Genomic DNA, 18,350 nt, shown 5'->3' with positions numbered 1-18,350 from the left:
AAATGGTGTCTTAAAACAACACACATTTATTATCTCACAGTTTCTGTGGGTCAGACGCCCAGGCATAGCTTAGCTAGTACTTATCTGAAGGTTCTACTAAGAAAGAAATCAGCTTCCAAGCTCCTTCAAGTTGTTGGCAAATTTATTTCCTCCTCATCGTAGTACTCAAATTAACTTCAAAACCCATGTGAGAGAGAGAGAGAGGGAGCACCTAAGACTAGAGCTAGTTGGCTGACAAGACTTAATCCTGTGTAATATAGTCACAGAAGTGACATTCCATCACCTTTCCCATATGATGTAACATAATCACAAGAGTGATATCCATCGTATTTGCCGTATTCCATCGGATATGAGCAAGTCATACTCAAGGCAGTGAACACTAGTGATGGAATCATGGAGACCACCTTGATGTCTGTCCACCACACCACATCAATTATATTGACTATATTAAGAAAAATATTTTTGCTTGATGCATGGACATCTTTCCTCATTTTCCATTTCAATTTGCATTGTTGTTGCAATTGTATGATATATACACCATTAATTTGTAAGCAGAGAAAGAAATAGTAAATGATGTTAGATCGCACTCCCTCTTCTATAGTAGATTGATTTTACCTTGAATAGGCTAGAAAGAAAAAAATAGTGTTTTGCTGCTTCAATGTTTTTTTTTTAAAGGCAGACTTTATTATAAATTTAAGTACATGTTCATGGTGAAATATTGAAACAGTGCAGATGAGTATAAAATAAAAAGTATGCCATTAAATGAGAAATCTGAATATAACCACTATTCACTATTTCAACAATTTTCTATTCATATACAAGTCTATACAAATGTATGTACATGTTGATTAATTTTTTTTAATGGCACTCTGATATACTTTTGTTTCTAGAATTTTCTTATATCCTGGATGTCTGTGTATAGAAATGTCCACAGCTATATAACATTCCCTTTAGTAGCTGCTTGGTATTTCTTTTGAGCATGTGTCATAAATACCAAACAAAATTCTCTACAGAGATAATTTTTATCATGTGTGCTGAAATACTATCTTTTTATTAGTTTGGTTTGTTTTGGTTTAAAAATGTCATAAAACCCAATTAAAACTGGCTTACACATAAAAGGAAATTTAGTTACTATCACAGCTAAAAAAAAAAAAAATCAAAAAAAATCATGAGTACAATGGACTTTGAGTATTTTTGGCTCTATAGCCTCAGTTAATGTAACCGGTTTCTCCATATGTAGCTTGCGTCTCCTCTGGGCCGAGTCTCTCATTAGGCTCTCTCTCCTTTCAAGATGGCATAATGGCTTCCAGTAGCTCCAGACTTACAGCCTTGTCCCAGGAAAGCAGAAAAGATTGTCTCTTCTGTTTCCTAAAGCAAAAGGAAAAGAATTACTCTCTTTGGGTCTGATTGTTTCATAAGTCTTTCTCTTGAGGCACTCTGTTCAAGTTTGGTTACATGCTATTCTTGGGGCTTGGAATATTAACCCTACTGAAAGAACATGAATTAAAAATGGGAGATGGCAGCCCTGGCAGGTGTGACTCAGTGGGTTGAGTCTGGTCCCATGCACCAAGGTTGCTGGTTTGATTCCAGATCTGTGCACATGACTAGGTTGCAGGTTCGACCCCCACTAGGGAGTGTATAGGAGGCAGCCGATCGATGCCTCGCTCTATAAAATCAATAAAAAACACATTTTTTTAAAAAAGAATCGGAGATGGCAGGTGGAAAAGGAGAAAAAGTGCTTACTATTTCCTTGTAGAAATAGTAATGCTTACTATATCTTTGTAAACTTGTGTACTTTATTTGCTATTTGATAGGTAAATTATTAGAAGTACAAATGCTGGGTCAAAGTATATATGCATTTTGAGTTTTCCTGGATATTTCTAAGCTCTCTTCCACAATGGGGACCTAATTTATACTTCAGCCAATAATGCACACTTATATCTGCTCTGGAGTTCATCAAACTTAATAATCTTTTCCAATAAAATATGTGGAAAATGAAATCCTATTGTTTCAATGGGTATTTCTTTAATAATGACTATAGGTATGCTCATTTTTTTCCTGTATTTGTCATGTGTGTTTTCTTTACTGTAACATCCCTTTATATATGATTTTCTAATTGTGCCAAAGCAAATAACATAATGAAAGTGCTCAAAATAAACTTAAATATGTTTCAGTTTTAATTTGAACAGAATTTTGCCCATACAGGGTGAGGCTTATTGCTTGGTAACCAGATAACACAAAGAGGGGCTATAGATAAGGAAGCAAGTTATTTCCAGGGTCACATTGTTTTATGTGAGTTCTGTTTGTTTTTTAACATGACATTTAACTTCTACTATATATTTATCAAATAAGAACTAAAGACTAGAATGGAGTGCTACACTGCTACAGTCTGAGTGGACATGATGAGTCACTAAGAGGCTCTTGAGTAGGTGTAGCCAATGTTGCCAGGCAGCCCAGAGGAAGACAGGTCATACATGGACATGAAACTAAGGGTTCAGTCCCTTTGAAGACTGGTAACCCTGAGACCTATCTCCGGAAAGGAGATGGTCTAAGACAAACTTCAAAGTAAATATAGAAGAAAACAAAGAGTAAAAATCCCTGTGATCTACAGCCTAAAACATTGTTTTGCAGAGCTCAACTATGCAGAGGTCAAGAGAAAGTGTTGCAATTTCAACAATAACAACAACAGTAACAGAACTTTTGTCTGATAAGTTTTAGAGGCCTTTAAACTTTTATATTGGTGTCTGAGAGATCAGAAGGGCCTGAAAGCTACAGTGAAAGCCCCTGGTGTGTTGGGAAAGGCGGAAGCCCATATTAAAAGATAAGATTTTCTTTGAAGACAGAAGTAGAAAATAAAGGGAAAGTAATGTGCGAATGGATCTCGCGACTCATGGCTGAAACATTTTATGTTTAGTGAGAGTGAACCTAAGATTAAAAACGAGTATACTATATAATTCTTTATATGTATAATGATATTATCAGCGCATGAGTAAAACATTTGGTTAAAGCTATGAAGAATTTTTTTTTCTATAGTCAGAGGAAAAACAATAACCAGAAGTATCTTTAATTAGGAGTATTAAAATTTATTCAAAAATACTTTTTGATTCAATTACATTTGTGTGTTGAACATTGGATTGGTCACTGAGCCTACAACGATATAAAAAAGAAAAGCGATATAAATATACTATGCTTACTAGAGATCTTAGTCCTCTAGGAGATTCCATAAACCAAAACAAAATCAAGCACATTAATAAATGAGTAATTGTCACTGTTGAAGCATTATGAAGAAAATTATCAACATTTATTGAGCATTAACAGAGCAGGGCCAGAACCCAATCTATGTATTTATTCATTAATGAATCTTCCTAATCTATGGGGTAGGTACTGTTGTAAGTTGTGCTTTAAAAATGATGAAACAGACACAAAAGGTCAAATTGTCCAGCTTTCTAAGGTAGAAAAAGGTAAGGCTGGGATGTGAGCTTGAATAGAGTCTGTACTCTTAATTCTTAAGCTTATATGATCAGAGAACATTGGTGGAGAGTAACAACATGTAAGGTAGGTAAGGAACGGTCTCACTGATGAGGTGACATTTAAATTGAGGCTTAAAGGATGTGACAGAGCCATCCTCACTCAGAACCCTAGAGAGCAATAACATTTGAGGTAGTATGAAAACAAATACCATGTCCCTAAATTGGGAAGAAGTCTGTCATGTTAGAGGAGATGAAATGATGCTAATAGTAATTAAAAGACTATGTAAGAATTGAGAAATTACCAAGAGTCATGTAGGCCAACATTGGGAGATTAGACTTAAAGTGCAATGAGGAGATGTTAAAGGATTTTGCAGAGAGGCCTGACCTGATCTGTCTCATGTTTAATTGGCTACTGCGTGACAATGGAATGGAGGAAGACCTAGGGAAAAGCAGAGACAACAGGGAGGGGGCTATTTTAGTAGCCTTGGAAAAGGGTTTCCAAAAAAGTGGTGGAAGATGAGATGAAGAAAAGCAGATTCAAATGCATTTTTGAGGCAGAAATCATGGGAGATGCTGACAGATTACATTTGGATGGCAAGGAAGAGGAAGGAATTTAGGATTACTTTGTTTTCTAGTATGATCACCTATAGGCTATCATTTTCAGTAGTTTGAGTAGGTGATGGCACAGGGATAGAACAATTCATGGAAGGCCAGGAAGTAAGAGTACAGTTGGAATTATTTGAGATCCATGTGAAACAGTCAGTTAAACATTTCATAAAGGAAATTGGATGTGAGTGCTTGGATTCCAAGAAGTCTGAGGAGGAGATAGAGTTTTGGAGTTGTCAGCATAAAATAATATTTAAATCTATGGGGACAAGTACAATATTCAGTTAGAGGGCTCAATGCCAAACATAAAGAAACAGTAATGGGAGATGGTGGAGAAGGAATAACTAGTTAAGAAAAACCAAAAATCCTTTTTGAGAAAACAAGAAGAAAAGGTACTTCAGGGAGTAGGGATTAGTCAGTAGGACTAAACATTTTTAAGATATCACATAGGCTGGGAACACAATAATCCACATATATTCTTGATACCTGAGCAGCAACTATCTTATATGGACCCTTTTAGGCCATAAATTACAAACCAACAGGCAGAAAATTAGGGCATGTCTTTTGGTTCATGTACTTCAATTTGTTTAATAGCAAGTTGATTGTCATCTGATACATTTCATTGTATTTCTCCTGTAATTCACTATAATGTTTCTCTCTTTTAAAAAATCAACAAACAAAAACACAAAAAAATATGATACATTTGTGATCAATGTAAGCTAATGCTATCAAAATAGCTGTCGTTGAATAATGAGTCCAAGAGAGTAAATATTTGGAACCCATTTGAGTGGTGGCCAAGGAATTGGCGTAGAAACTTAGGATTCACATTCAAGAATGATACTGAGGGAACCAAACAAAAAGGGGCCAGCATCTTCTGAGCTAATTGTTTAGAACTAGATTTTTGCTCCAGCTGCTATAAATTGGAAGATGGATGATGTGAGAATTTGTAATTTAAAACTTCATGAACCATGAAAGTTTTTGGAGACTTTGGTCAGTCAGTTGATTTACTAGAAATGATGAGACCACCATAATCCATAAACTGTCTATTTTCCCACCACTGTGGCAATGAAATAGAGGAGAAAAAACATGCAAATTGCTCATTTATGGTTTTTTTATTTTGCTTTTCTAAATTACTGCTAAGCTTGCTGAGTTGGATTTCCATAACATCTTTAATTATGATGAATCTTGGCTTAAAAAAAAGAAAAGTTGTTTAGTTAGAACTTCATAATGGGCAATGAAATATTTAACCAAAGTGCCAGCTCTCAAATTTGTTATATGTCGTTTCTTATTTGGACTATGGGAACAGCATCACGGAGACTTGCAGAATTTGATATTGGGAGCTCAAATGTTAATATGGAGATTTATAAAATTATTCCAAACACAACTGAGTATTATGTATAACTTGTAAAATGTCAAAACATAAACAAAGTTCTGAATGTATTTGGATAGTACAAGTGATATAATAACTCGTAAAATATCAGAACAGCAATGTAGGATACAGGCTCTTTTCCTTTTTAATGGGAGAGACACTGATTTGTGATGCAAAGTCGGCCATTTGTGAAGCATCAGCTATTATGTTAAGAGCTTTTAACTCTCTAAAGGGAGTCTGTAAGGGAAGTTCTTTTGAAAAAGTGTGAATTGGCTAGTACATGGCACATGTGGCTTTAAATAATTTTCAATATGGACATTTTTTTCTCCTAGCAGTCTCAAAAATGTTCCTGAGCAACTAGTATTTCAGACAATGTTCTCACAGAGAATATTGGAAATAACAGATTTTTCTTCATTTTGAATAAATTATTGGACATTAAAAAATAAGGACTTTGTTTCTGAGAAGAAATGATTCTGATGAGAAGTCCTGTTGTTTCAATAGATGCTATAAAAAGACAAAAAAAACACAAAAAACTAAACCCAAAAAACTACTTTCTATTTCTTGTTCTAAACTTGACCTCCAAAGAGTTATCAAACTAAGGTTCTTAAATGCTATAGGCGAAAATAAGACTTTGGTCTTTACTTGTTCACTCTTTTGAGATTAAAATACTATAAATTTTTTATAATTCATTTACAAGAATGATTTTCCTCAATCCAAGATGATTCACACCATCTTACTTCTGAAACTTTAATCCTGTTTCAAGGAGAGTCATGTCCTGATCACTTGGTCTTTGCTACAGATGGTTAAGGCACAATTCAAGATTCAAAGTAACTTGTGGTGTTTTTAGTCTCTTCCTATCTCCCTTCATCTTTCTCTCCCTCCCTCTTCATCCCCTCCCTTCTTTCCTTCTTGTATTTTAAACAGACAACAGAACCCATAGCTGACATCAGAACCCACTTATGAGGAGATGCTTTAGGTGTTTCTAATTACATATTGATAATAAAGGCAGATTCGATTTGTGGCTAGTGGAAGTGGGGCTCTTGCGGTGTCATGAGAAAAAGCATTTTGGGGGATGCACAAGGGAGGATGAGGTCTGGTAGAAAGATTTATTTGGGTGAAAATAGAAGGCAGCCTCTCCTGGATTCACAGTGCCCTATCTCCAGCTCTCCTGTCATAGAAAGTCAGGGCCAGAAATAAGGCCAATGCCCAGAGATTCTGTGCCATGCCAAGGCTAGTCCAGTCCAGTCCAGTCTTTCTCACCATCTTAGCTTGTGTTCCTGGCTGCTCCCTGTTGCTCTGCTGCTGTATACAGGCTCCCACCTGGAGCCTATGTTTGGAGTCCCTGTGGCCCTCTGCCAGGCTGCTGCTAAGGCCACATGGCTGCTAACACCATGTGGCTGTGGAGAGAGAAGAGTGCACAGATGGGCGAGTGCTGTTCCCCAGCAATAGAGGGAGCTCTTTGTTCTTTGCAGTTATATTATCGAGGGTTTGGGAAGGACCTGGAGCTCTTTTTATTTTTCAATGTAGCATTCAATCCAAGAACAAGCTTTATTTTCATTTAATGATAAAATGCCTCCCACCCGCAGGCTTTCCCCATACCAATGTCTGTGTCCACGGGTTATGCTAAAGAGGGCATACAAATGGCTAAGAGACATGAAAAATGCTCAACGTCGCTACTCATCAGGAGCTCTTTTTAAACAAATCGACTTCCCAAGCTCTCATAGGCTTTTAATGGGCCTACCTTCTAGCCAATCGATCCCTTTCCCAGGTTAGGCTGACAGGCCTCTATGGTTACCATTTTGGCTCCTGTTGCACATGTGCTTATCTCCCCCTTTATTGTTTTACTGCTTCCCCAAGTGATCCGGATGGAACACACTGGTGGTTCCCTGGGGAGTGTGTGAAGCTGTAGTTTTCTGGCGGAGCAAGCAGGCTCACAGTCCCCAGTTGATTATACTTAAGAATGTCTGATTCCCTTTGCTTCCTTCATTAATATCTAGCTACCTATGCTAACCATTTTTTTTTTTTTTAAAGAAATTAAGTTTTAAGACTTAATTTGCAGAATTGGCTTATGCTTATTCTTCTTAAAAAGAGGGTCATGGATTTGTTTCCTTTTTCTGAAAGATAAATTAGCCTCACTCCTGCTATTTCTTAAGTACACTTCTGAGAGTGCTGTCACAATTTGCTGACATGGGAGACCTTTCACAAGAGGTGACATCTTCGGTCTTGTGCTGACCAAGGTGGAAGACTCTAGGCAGATCATTTAATTCTCTTTGTAAAGGGCCTATGATTCAAAGCTAAGGGCTGTTCACAAAGTAATTTCATTGTAAAGTTAAGTCCAAATACAGTCAAGAATAACAGTATCTCAGATTTATACCTAATGAGTGTTTGGCATTTTAGATTTTTTGAAAATCTGGATTTTATTGTTTTGAAAACCGTACATGTCAAACACTTTTATTTTAAGAGTTAGTGGTTATTTCTTCTCCTGTTTGTCTCTCGTATGAAAGGTGCTGTGATTCGTATGAGAGTTGGTAGTTAAGTGGTATGCCTTGAATATGTTTAATTTCTTCACTTCATACTGAATTTTTAGTCTATTTTTTGGACTGTTGCACTATCTTAATGGTTCAGTCGTATTTCCTGAATTTGTTCATCTTTGCACCAATGTGATCTCTTAGATAATGAGAATATAAAACTGTCTTGTCATTTACTTGGCCTTTAAAATTATCATAAAGATTAAATGATAACAGATATGTATACAACAGATATATATATATATACATATATATATACATATATATATATTTTTAAGACCTAATGTTATAATTTATGACATACCATAATTTTTATCATAAAGGAAATGATAGTTATTAAAATATGCCATTTTATGCCATATTATTATGTAGAAAAAACAAAAAAATGATTCCTAGTTGTTTTTGATTTCAAAGACCAATATTTAAGAATCATTTAAAGCATGGCTGATCTTGAAAAAGTAATCAATGTTGAGCATGGTAAGTTACTTTATTTTAGATATTAAAAAGCTTCTGAAATATATGGACTTAATAGTCTTAAGTTCATGTTTCTTTTAATCTAAAATGATTGACATTAAAGTATAATTTTATAATAAAAACAAAACAAATTTTGAAGACACAAACATGCTAATTTCAGGGATTCATTGCTTAATTTGCATAAGTGTATATTTTGGTAAAATGCAATCATACCATTAAATATCCTTACAATGCTTACTTTCCTAATGGAGTTGGAGGTGGTTACTTTGATAAAATAAAATTTACTTTAGAAATATATATGTATTTCTAAAACAGTGATTTTTAACTAACTTGGAGAGAAGTCAAAATGAGTGGGGAAAAAATATTACAAATAATAGTATAGATACTAAATAATGTGCTGGTTCTTTTAAAAGACTCATAACCAAAGCAAGCTACTTATTTATTTGATTAATCAAAATTAAAAGAGAAACCTAAGAAGAAAAACATAACTCCCAATACAGAAAAGATGAAAAGAATTAGAAGGGGGTACTATAGGCAAAACTATTTTGTAACCTAAAGGAAATTCATGATTGCTCAGCCAAGTAAAAAATGCCAAATTTAACCAAGAAGTTGTAGAACACTTCAGAAAATAAGTTACAGTAAAAGGTAATGGAAAAGTGATTCAAAATCAACCAATAAAATGACTTAAGTAGGTTCATTGCTGAGTTTTACCTAACTTAGGAATCCATATGCACATACACATACCCATGTTTATTTCTTGTGTTCATTTTGTGTATGGTTATTTCAACAAAGGAAAAATAAGGAATGATTTATACCAATAAACTCTTTGGAGAGAGGTTTTGTGCCAGGAAAAGGGAGAGAAGATAATATAAACACCTTAACACATAAAAGATCAAGGTAATTTCAGATGGTGATAAAACAGGTGCCAAACAAGAGGGAGGAAAAGGTAACACAACATTTAAAAATAGCATGGCTTTAATGGCATGTGTTCATTTAAAATTACATATATGAAATATATATTATGTGAGATGTATGTGAACAAGAGGAAAGAAGGAAGACAAGAAGGGAGTAAGAAAGGAGGAAACAAAAACATAACTGCAGCAGCACCTCTTTTCTCAGAATATGGTTCACATAAGATTCTCTTGTATATGGCAGAAAGAGAGAATAGTATAAATTGTCTTGTTTTGTGAAGTGACATCCAGGTGTAAAAAGTCTGCTATTCACTTATATATTTTAACTAGTCACATCTTCTCTTTGAGCAGAGGGTCCCTCACTAAAAAAAAGTAGTAAAGGTAATCTAAGTCCTCTCCCTGGTTTTCACTCCTCTCTCAGGTAGGCAGTGGGGTGGAGAATGTATGACTGGTGTATGTCATCTTTACTCTTAACCATGTAGCTCTAGTGACATGGGACTTTACCTCACTTTATGGCTTTAATTCTTTTAAAATTTTGATCTTTTTAAATCTTCACTGATAATCATGGATAATCTGAGGAAAGGCCGGTGTACATTAATAAACTAATGTCTCAAAGAAATTAACTGTCAGGATTTCTTAAATTGTAGCATAGTTATAGATTATAACTTGTGAAAGGCAGGAAAAGTCACTTGTAAGTAAAGATAAGAACATCTGTTTTATAAAGATACTGCTGACACTTGGGAATCTCTGGAAGAGAAAAAGCTCTAAATAGCCTAAAAGTCATGAATTATATGAATAAATTGATAATGTATTTTGAATAGAGCATGCAAAAATCTATGTTGTTTAGAGAATATATTAATGATGAAATAAGCATAAGAAAAAAAATAAATGAATTAAGAAAAAAGCAAGTAACTTACAAATTATTTTTATTTAATATTTTTGGAGATTTATGTAAGATGAGTGGTGATTTGATTCTGTCTCCTGAGAGCTAACAGTGCTATAAAATAATTTAGATATAATAATCTTTCCCGAGCATTTTGTGCATTTGTTTCTTCACAACTGATCATTCAGTTGAGAAGATTAGTGCAATTGGCAATTGATTGAGGGCAAAGTATTGGATAACCCACTAATTTTAATGTTTTCTCACTAGTAGTAGTTACTCTCATTTCCCCATTCCTGTGAAGTTTAATATAATAATTTTATATCTTAATAATATAGTTTTATATCTTAATAGCTAATCCCTTTTAAATATTTATTACATGCCAGACATTGATCTAAGATTTTGACCTGTGTTCATTTAATTCTTTCACAAATGTATGAGTTATTGACCATTTGACAGATGAGGGGGCTAAAGCCCAGAGAAGTGAAATAACTTGCTAGTAAATTACAGAGCTGGAATTAATACCCAGCCAGAGCCCGGCTTTAATCTTAAACTGACTCTTGTCAAAATGATGCTGAAATTCCATAAATTATTTAAATACACATACATTTCTTTGAAAAATGGTCACGGTGCTTATATTCAGATGTTGATTGGCAGACAGAATCATCATTTAACAACTTGAGATATTTATCAATGATTTAAAAAAGTCAAAATCCTGTTTTTTTCCCCCAAGGTATTTAAGACATTAGAATATGTAATGTTAAAAAGTGGGAATCTGAACAAGAGACATATGATTCAAATGTACAAAAAAGTCGAGGATTGCTTATAGATAATATTTCAGGACTCTGTTAGAATGAGGAAAAGTTCCAAACATTTTCAAGCCAACCGATTAAATTTAGATCTCTGTTCACTAAATATTCGAACATTACCTTTCTAACAAGACTATTTTTAAATTGGGTCGCTGAATAAAATAAGACTTTTACACATTTCAACTAGATCTTTTTTCCTTTCTAAGGTTTTAAATATCTCATTCTATCATCAACAGATCATTTCACAGGTGAATTCTTGTACACACAAGAAACCATGCATAATAATAATTACTATTATTATTGTCATTTTATATTTATAGAGTACATTTTCTCAAAGTATGTGTGTATGTGTCATGGACAGCACAATGCAGAGAGTGCCTAAAGGAAAAATAAGTTAGTTATGTCTTTCAAAAAAGTCTTCATAATTTATAAGGCAAGGAGAAAGAAATAATTCAGCAGAATTCCTGTTAAGGACAGAAATATCATTTAAAGAAAAACCTTAATTACTCTTGTGACATGGCAACTATGGGGATAGTTGATTTGGAGTTTCCTGTGATACTGTTGAGAGAGCGGCTAAGGTGCTAGAGAGAAGAGGAATGCAGGAGTCAGAGAGATTGCAATACTGTCGAAGGCTAAGAGTACATAATATGAGCACTGCTACCCCTCAGGTGACAGTGGCCAAAGACATTTGGACAGGGATGCCCCTTATGTTTGAAGTAATTGCAATATAACTCCTGTTTCTATCTTGCAAAAAATAAAATAAAAAAATTAGTCTTTTACAATTACGTATAATTGTTGAGGGGGGGATGTTGAGAATGCGTTTGGAAAAAGTTAAGGAATAAGGAAATGAGCTTTTTTTTTTTTCTTTTCTCATTGGGGAAGGAATAAAGTAAAAGCCATAAGAGGACAGATATCAGTGAGATTCAAATTTAGCAGAAGCAGTAAATGAGGGCAAACTCACTTGAAGAAAGGTTAAACTCTAATGATTCCCAGGAAAGAGCATGAGGAACAGAAAGGATTTGAGATTGTTTCATTACAGATGAGACATAGACATCTTTTTATGAAAGAATATGTGTTCTGTTTACACTTGAAGGGGAAAGTGATTTCGTGGAACTGGTAGACTTGGCAACATCTGGGTAAAGTTATTCATTATAACTTCCTCTTCTTTAACTGCAATTTGATGAAAAATATTGTACCCAAACAGACCAATTTGGTGAAGTTCAGTTTGAACCGACCATTTGTATGCTTGATAGTTTTAAAAATCTGATTGTAATTTTTAAGTACCTATATAGACAGTTAGACTTTGAAACAGTTATGCAAATGATCTGACCTCTCTCCCTCTCTCTGAATTCACCTAGTACCTTTCTCTTCATTGGTCATTTTTCCCCCAAGCTGGCTGCCACTCCCATAGTTACATTCTTCTACTGTACCTTCTACCTGGAAAACTCAAATCCTACCTCCTTAGAGAGAACTTCCTGACCAGCCAGTCCTAAAGCAGAGCAAATTTCTGCCCACCCAGCCATTTGGAATATATCATTAGAACCTGTTTTATCACCAACTGAAATTGCCTTGATTTTTCATGCGTTGACTTGCTTACTGCTTGTCTCCAGTACTAGTGTGTAGGTGCCTAGTTCAGAATCCTGAACTAAGATGTTTAGGGCTATATCTCCAGCACCTGAAATTATTAAGACAAAATGAATATTTGAAAAATAAATAAATAAGAGAGGGTATATATTAATAAAGAGAATAATTATAAATTTTAAAATGTGGGCATAGGAAATAACATATGTAAAGGCAAACACAAATTGCATAATCATTATATCATGTTTCTACCATGACTTCAAAAATTTTTCAGAACTATTCAAAATTTAATTATAGGTCACATATATTTGTCATGTTTTTTAAATTAGAGAAGCCTGGAGTAGTAATACTTAATATCTATCTGTGGTAGGCAGAATGACTCCTTGAAAATATCCAAGCCCTGATCAATGGAACCTATGAATATATTACATTTCATGTCAGAAGGGACTTTGCCAAAGTAATTAAGTTTATGGACTCTAAAATAGGGATATTACTCTGGACTATCTGCATGGGCCCAACTTAATCACATGAGCCTTAAAAGCAGATACTTTTCTCTGGCAGATACTTTTCTCAGAGGTGTGGTGGAAGAGAGAGCAGGAAGGATGCTGCAGAGGGGAAGGCAGAGAAATCCTGAGTAAGAAGGATTCAGTGCATCATTGCTGCTTCTGAGACATAGGGGGCCAACTGCAAAGTCCAGAGCCAGACCTCTAGGATAAGGACAACCCATAACTAGCAGTCAGTATGGAAGCAGGGAACTTTTTCAGTTCAGTGCGAAGAACTAAAATGAGCCAAGAACTTAAATGAGCTTTGAAGTGCCTCCAAGAATCGCCCCTAGAAAGGGACACTGTTCTGCCAACATCTTGATTTGGTTCTCATGAGGCCTGGACCAGAGGAACAGCTGAGCCACACTGTGCCCAGATTTCTTACCCATGGAAACTGTGAGATAATACATAGAAGTTGTTTAGGCTGTTAAGTTTGTGATAATGTTATGGCAACAGAAAATTAATATACTGTCTAGTAATATAAGAATAACAAGTTACATAGAAATCTTCTGATGTGTTAGGAACTTTGCTAAGGGTTTTATGAACATTTCATTTAATTTTTATAATAATTCATGAGGTAGTGTACTTACCCATTTGAGAAGTCTATTTAACCTAAATCTCTTGTCTTTGAGAATTGCCCTGTCTTTATTTATACATAAAAGTGGGCCTTTGGCAATGATTTTAATATTTTGTAATTCTATTGCTCTGGCCTAAGGTGGACCAATGGTGTTCACCATTGGTCCAAATAGATTCTAAGATGGGTCAAATAGATTCTATCCCCTTGATTTGGAATAACAATTGAGAGATGTTACTTTCTCGAATACATGATGTGTAAAATCAGAAATTATGAGGTGGCATTTACATGGAAAGGAAAAATACAATAATGATGTACAGAGAAATATATTTGCCAGAGATTATTGGGCCAGAAGTAAGAGAATGAATGAGAGAGAAAGAGATTTATTTTAAAAAGTGCTTTTATAGATTTTAGATGGCTTTTCTGTTTGTTTTTATTGCCTATTGATGCCCAGCTGTATTCTTAGATAACCACTTCATTACGGTAAATTTCTCCATTTAGCTTAGACTAGCTTGAGTGGAATTTTGCTACTCCCAACTAAGAGAATGTTAATTAAGGCAGGTATTATTATATATATATTTTTAATCCTCACCCAAGGATATATTTTTTATTTATTTTTAGAGAGAGAGAAAGGGGGGGAGAGAGAGAGAGAGAGAGAAATATTAATGTGAGAGAGGAACATCGATTGGTTGCTTCCTGTATGCACCAGACCGGGTATCAAACCTGCAACCTAGGTACGTGCCCTATCTGGGAATCAAACCCACAAACTTTTGGCTAGGGCTATATTTTTATTTAAAGAGATGTCATGTTCATTATGGTTAGCTAAAATGATGAAAGAAATAGGTTAACTGAAGTTCAGAGACTGCACTGAAGCAAAAGTGAAAAAGATGGCCTTAGTCAGCAGGAGACTCATCTCCTTGTGGTGGTTCAAGGAACCAGGCTTCTTTCAGTTTGGTGATACATCATCTCTTAGAGTCTTTGTTACCACCTGAATACAGTCTGGGTTAAAAAAGAATTATGGAGAGGAATATTGGCTTCTTAGAATCCTTAGCCCCAGAGTAGCACCTGTTGCTTTTCTCTTCATGTTCCATTGCAAAGAATGGGTCAGATGGCTTCAATTAACTGCAACAAGGGATGGGAGATACAGTCTAGCCAGGAACCTAGGAGAAATAAAAGTAGTCATGATGACCAGCTAGCAGTCTCTGCCAACAGATGTTCATTAACTTGTACAATATCATGCAGCTGATATTGCCAGAGGTGGGGAATGAAACACACCAACCGAATGCTGACTCAGGAAATCTGTATCTTAAACACTCTACTACATTTTTGTTTTACCAGATGGCTTACATGTGTTTAATCAGTTGATTTAAAATTTCACTAAACCTGTTAGCTAGCCAACTCACATGTTCTGTCCTTTTTGGTTTACTTTTAATTTAGATAATATCAGATAAAAGAAATTCACTATAACTAGAAAGTATCAGTGACAAATTACACAAGAATAGATGAGACCTCAATTATGCTATTCACTGAAGCTCAGAAATATAACCACCTGCTAGACTCTTTAATGACAAGTGATAGCCAAAAAATTGAAGTAATTTGTTTCACTCTATTAGTATAAAACAATTAAGTGGTAGTAGGTAATCAACTAAATTTGAAGTTAATTGGCCTAAAATACGAAAAGATTGAATACACTCTAACTTTAGCAATTTTTATCCTGTTATTTTTTCAGGGTTCTTTGGTGATATATTATCAGACTAGCCAGGATCAGGGTATGGCACTAAACCTGTAGGGATGGGGCTTGGATTGAGCATATAGTGAGAAAAGGCATGGCAAACTGGATGGGGTGGATTTCAGGTGGGGTGGATTTCATAATCTATAAGTCATCCGCATTTATAGTTCAGGTAAAAGAATTGGCAAAGAGATTCCAAGATGAAAAATGGAGTGTGGAGAAAAGAACCATGGGTAACCTAGATAGGTGTGCTGGAGCTGGCTCTACCTGCTCATGCCAGTTGATAGTGCATGTCTCTTCCAACTCTGCATTGGTATCTTGAAATTGGTCATGATAGGAATATTTACAGAAATTGGTATATACTATAAATTATGATATTCCCCCCTCTCCAAGAGCTGATTGTTAAACATTTACCTTCTGTATTAGGGCCCTCCAGAGAAACAGAACCAATATGATTTATATATATGATTACTATATATATAAAGTCATATATATATGAATCATATATAATCTCATATATATATGATTTACCTAGAGGGATTGGCTCACATGACTATGGAGGCTGAGAAGTCCCACAGTCTGCTGTTCACAAGCTGGAGGTCTCAGAAAGCTGGTGGTATAATTCAAGTCCAAACTTAAAAGCTCAAGAACCGGGAGTGCCAATATCTAATGGCAGCAGAAGATGGATGTCCTAGCTCAAGCAGAGAGCAAATTTACTCTTTCTGCATCTTTTTGTTTTATCCAGGCCCTCCACAAATTGGATGATGCCTGTCCAAACTAGTAAGCATAATTTTCTTTCCTTAGTCTACCAATTTAAATGCTAATCTCTTCTGGAAACACCCTCACGACACATTTAGAAATAATGTTTTACTGCCTATCTGGGCATCCCTTAGCCCCATCAAGTTGACACATAAAATTAACCATTGCACTTTCACATCACTGGTAGTATTTGTAGTCCAAGTAGATTAGCAGTGATAATCTGAGAAGATTTTTCCCAGGATTCAGCGGTAGACTTGGTGTTATTAGAGTAGGGCCCAAACAAAAGCAAGTAATCTCAATTAGTGGACTACTAGAATAAGAACTGACAATCAGTATGATACTAGAAATTCTCATGTCACAGCTGGGTAAGGATGACTTGAGAACCCCATTGATAGAATATAGCACCAGAGTGTGGGTGGTAGAGAGTAAGAGATATGGGTGGACTCTACAGGGCTCTGAGCTCCTATTATTGCATTATCCCAGGGGAAGAATGACTTGATAGTAAATTTTGCCTTATACACTATTTAGAACAGGCATGAAGAAAGTAAATCTACCCACAGAGATAAAAAGTCACATAAGATTACATCTGTGCAAATTTAGATCTCCCTCTCTATTTTTTCAGTGGTACCCTAAAAACCCTTTTCCCCCTCTCATTCTTCAGTTGACAGCAGCAGCTATGACTCACTGTTCAGAAGCAGAAACTAAGAAGCAGAGAGAAATGACATAAATGCCAGAGAGACTCATGAAAACTTGTCTGATTCCAGGGAATAAATGAGTCTTAAGTTGGAAGTGCAACTCATATAGGAGAAAAAGTGCTGGAAGAATGAGTCCTCCAAGTGTGTGTAGGAGGTGAGAGGGAGGTCACGATGGCTAGTACTGATGACTATTACCTTTGGATATCCCATCACTTTAAGGGCTGGGCCTCATGAGTTCTCTGATTAGCATGGGGAACTTGGCTGATTTGTATGGCTACATGGTGGCATGAAAAGTAAGCCGTGACCTAATTACAGAGTCAGCTGGGAAATCTCCTATGAGCCAGTTCTCATAATTATTTGGGGAAGGGGCATGCATAATACACAAATATAGCCATGGGTCAGATAAAGTGTGTCAACATGGTCTCTTTTGGTCTATCTTTCCCTCTTCTTCATAGGCAATTTACCTATCTGCCTACCTTCCAGTGTAGTAAATCCTGAGTGAAACCTGAATCACTTCACAGGCATAATAGTAATTTTAAGCTAGAATTAAATATATATGCCCTGCTTCTTTAGCACAGTTTGGTGGAAGAAAAATGCATAGGGATAAAGGTCGATTTGATACTCATATGTTTGGTGATAGGAATAATGACCAGCTGTGAATGTGATCTTTGGGATGTGGAAAACTTCATTAAAATCATATTACACATGGGTACTTAGGAAAGTTCTGCCAAGGGAAAGGGTTTCTATGCAATTAATTATCTACTCTGTGTGCTAGCCTATCGACAGAGAGTTTGTTTGGACCTAGTCTGTGGTCCAGTAAAAGCGATCGGCTATTCTACCTGATGCATCTTTTCATTTTTATTTTTTTTTAAATATATCTTTATTGATTTCAGAGAGAGGAAAGGAGAGGGAGAAAGAGAGAGAGAAACATCAATGATCAGAGTCATTGATTGAGCCCGCAACCCGGGCATGTGCCCTGACCGGGAATCGAACCCTGATCGCCTGGATCCTAGGTCGACGCTCAACCGCTGAGCCACGTCCGGCCGGGCGTGATGGATCTTTTCAAAAAAGAGAGAGCCTGATGGCAAGTAACCTGGAGTAGTGGGAAAATACTTCCAGCCAGCCCAATGAATGCATCTCAGCATCAGGACACTTACTTCCTCTTACACTGGAAGAAACCATCATCAAAATCTGGGATTGTTTTCAGAAAATCCTACCCTAGATTTAGGTCAGGGATGTGTTGAATTATGACCCAGGCATCTTACTGAAAGGTGCTGCTAAGATACAGAAGTATCAGCATCAGAGTACTTAAGCACTCCAGGTCAGTGACTATGGAAGAATGTATGTGCAAATACCTTCAAGTGGGCATTTTGGTGAGTAGAGAGCTGAAGGAAAGTTATAGCAAATATCTTAATCACTTCCC

General features: G+C 35.8%; 1 long non-coding RNA gene across 2 annotated transcripts in view; it reads right to left on the bottom strand.

The window, feature by feature from the left end:
• Window positions 1-487: 487 nt before the first annotated feature.
• Window positions 488-18,350, bottom strand: part of LOC308552985 — a 206,504-nt gene continuing 188,641 nt past the window's right edge. The window contains exons 3-4 of one of the 2 annotated variants that reach the window (XR_013998166.1): window positions 14,810-14,904; window positions 488-1,368 (exon numbers count right to left, since the gene is read on the bottom strand). This is a non-coding gene — a long non-coding RNA (uncharacterized lncRNA). Of the gene's footprint in view, window positions 1,369-12,621; window positions 12,723-14,809; window positions 14,905-18,350 lie in introns of those variants that run through there. The other variant, XR_013998167.1, reaches the window with a different exon arrangement.

Source organism: Miniopterus schreibersii, assembly GCF_964146895.1.
Source record: "Miniopterus schreibersii genome assembly, chromosome: 2".
Lineage (NCBI taxonomy): Eukaryota > Metazoa > Chordata > Mammalia > Chiroptera > Miniopteridae > Miniopterus > Miniopterus schreibersii.
This window is presented reverse-complemented; position numbering and strand designations above follow the sequence as displayed.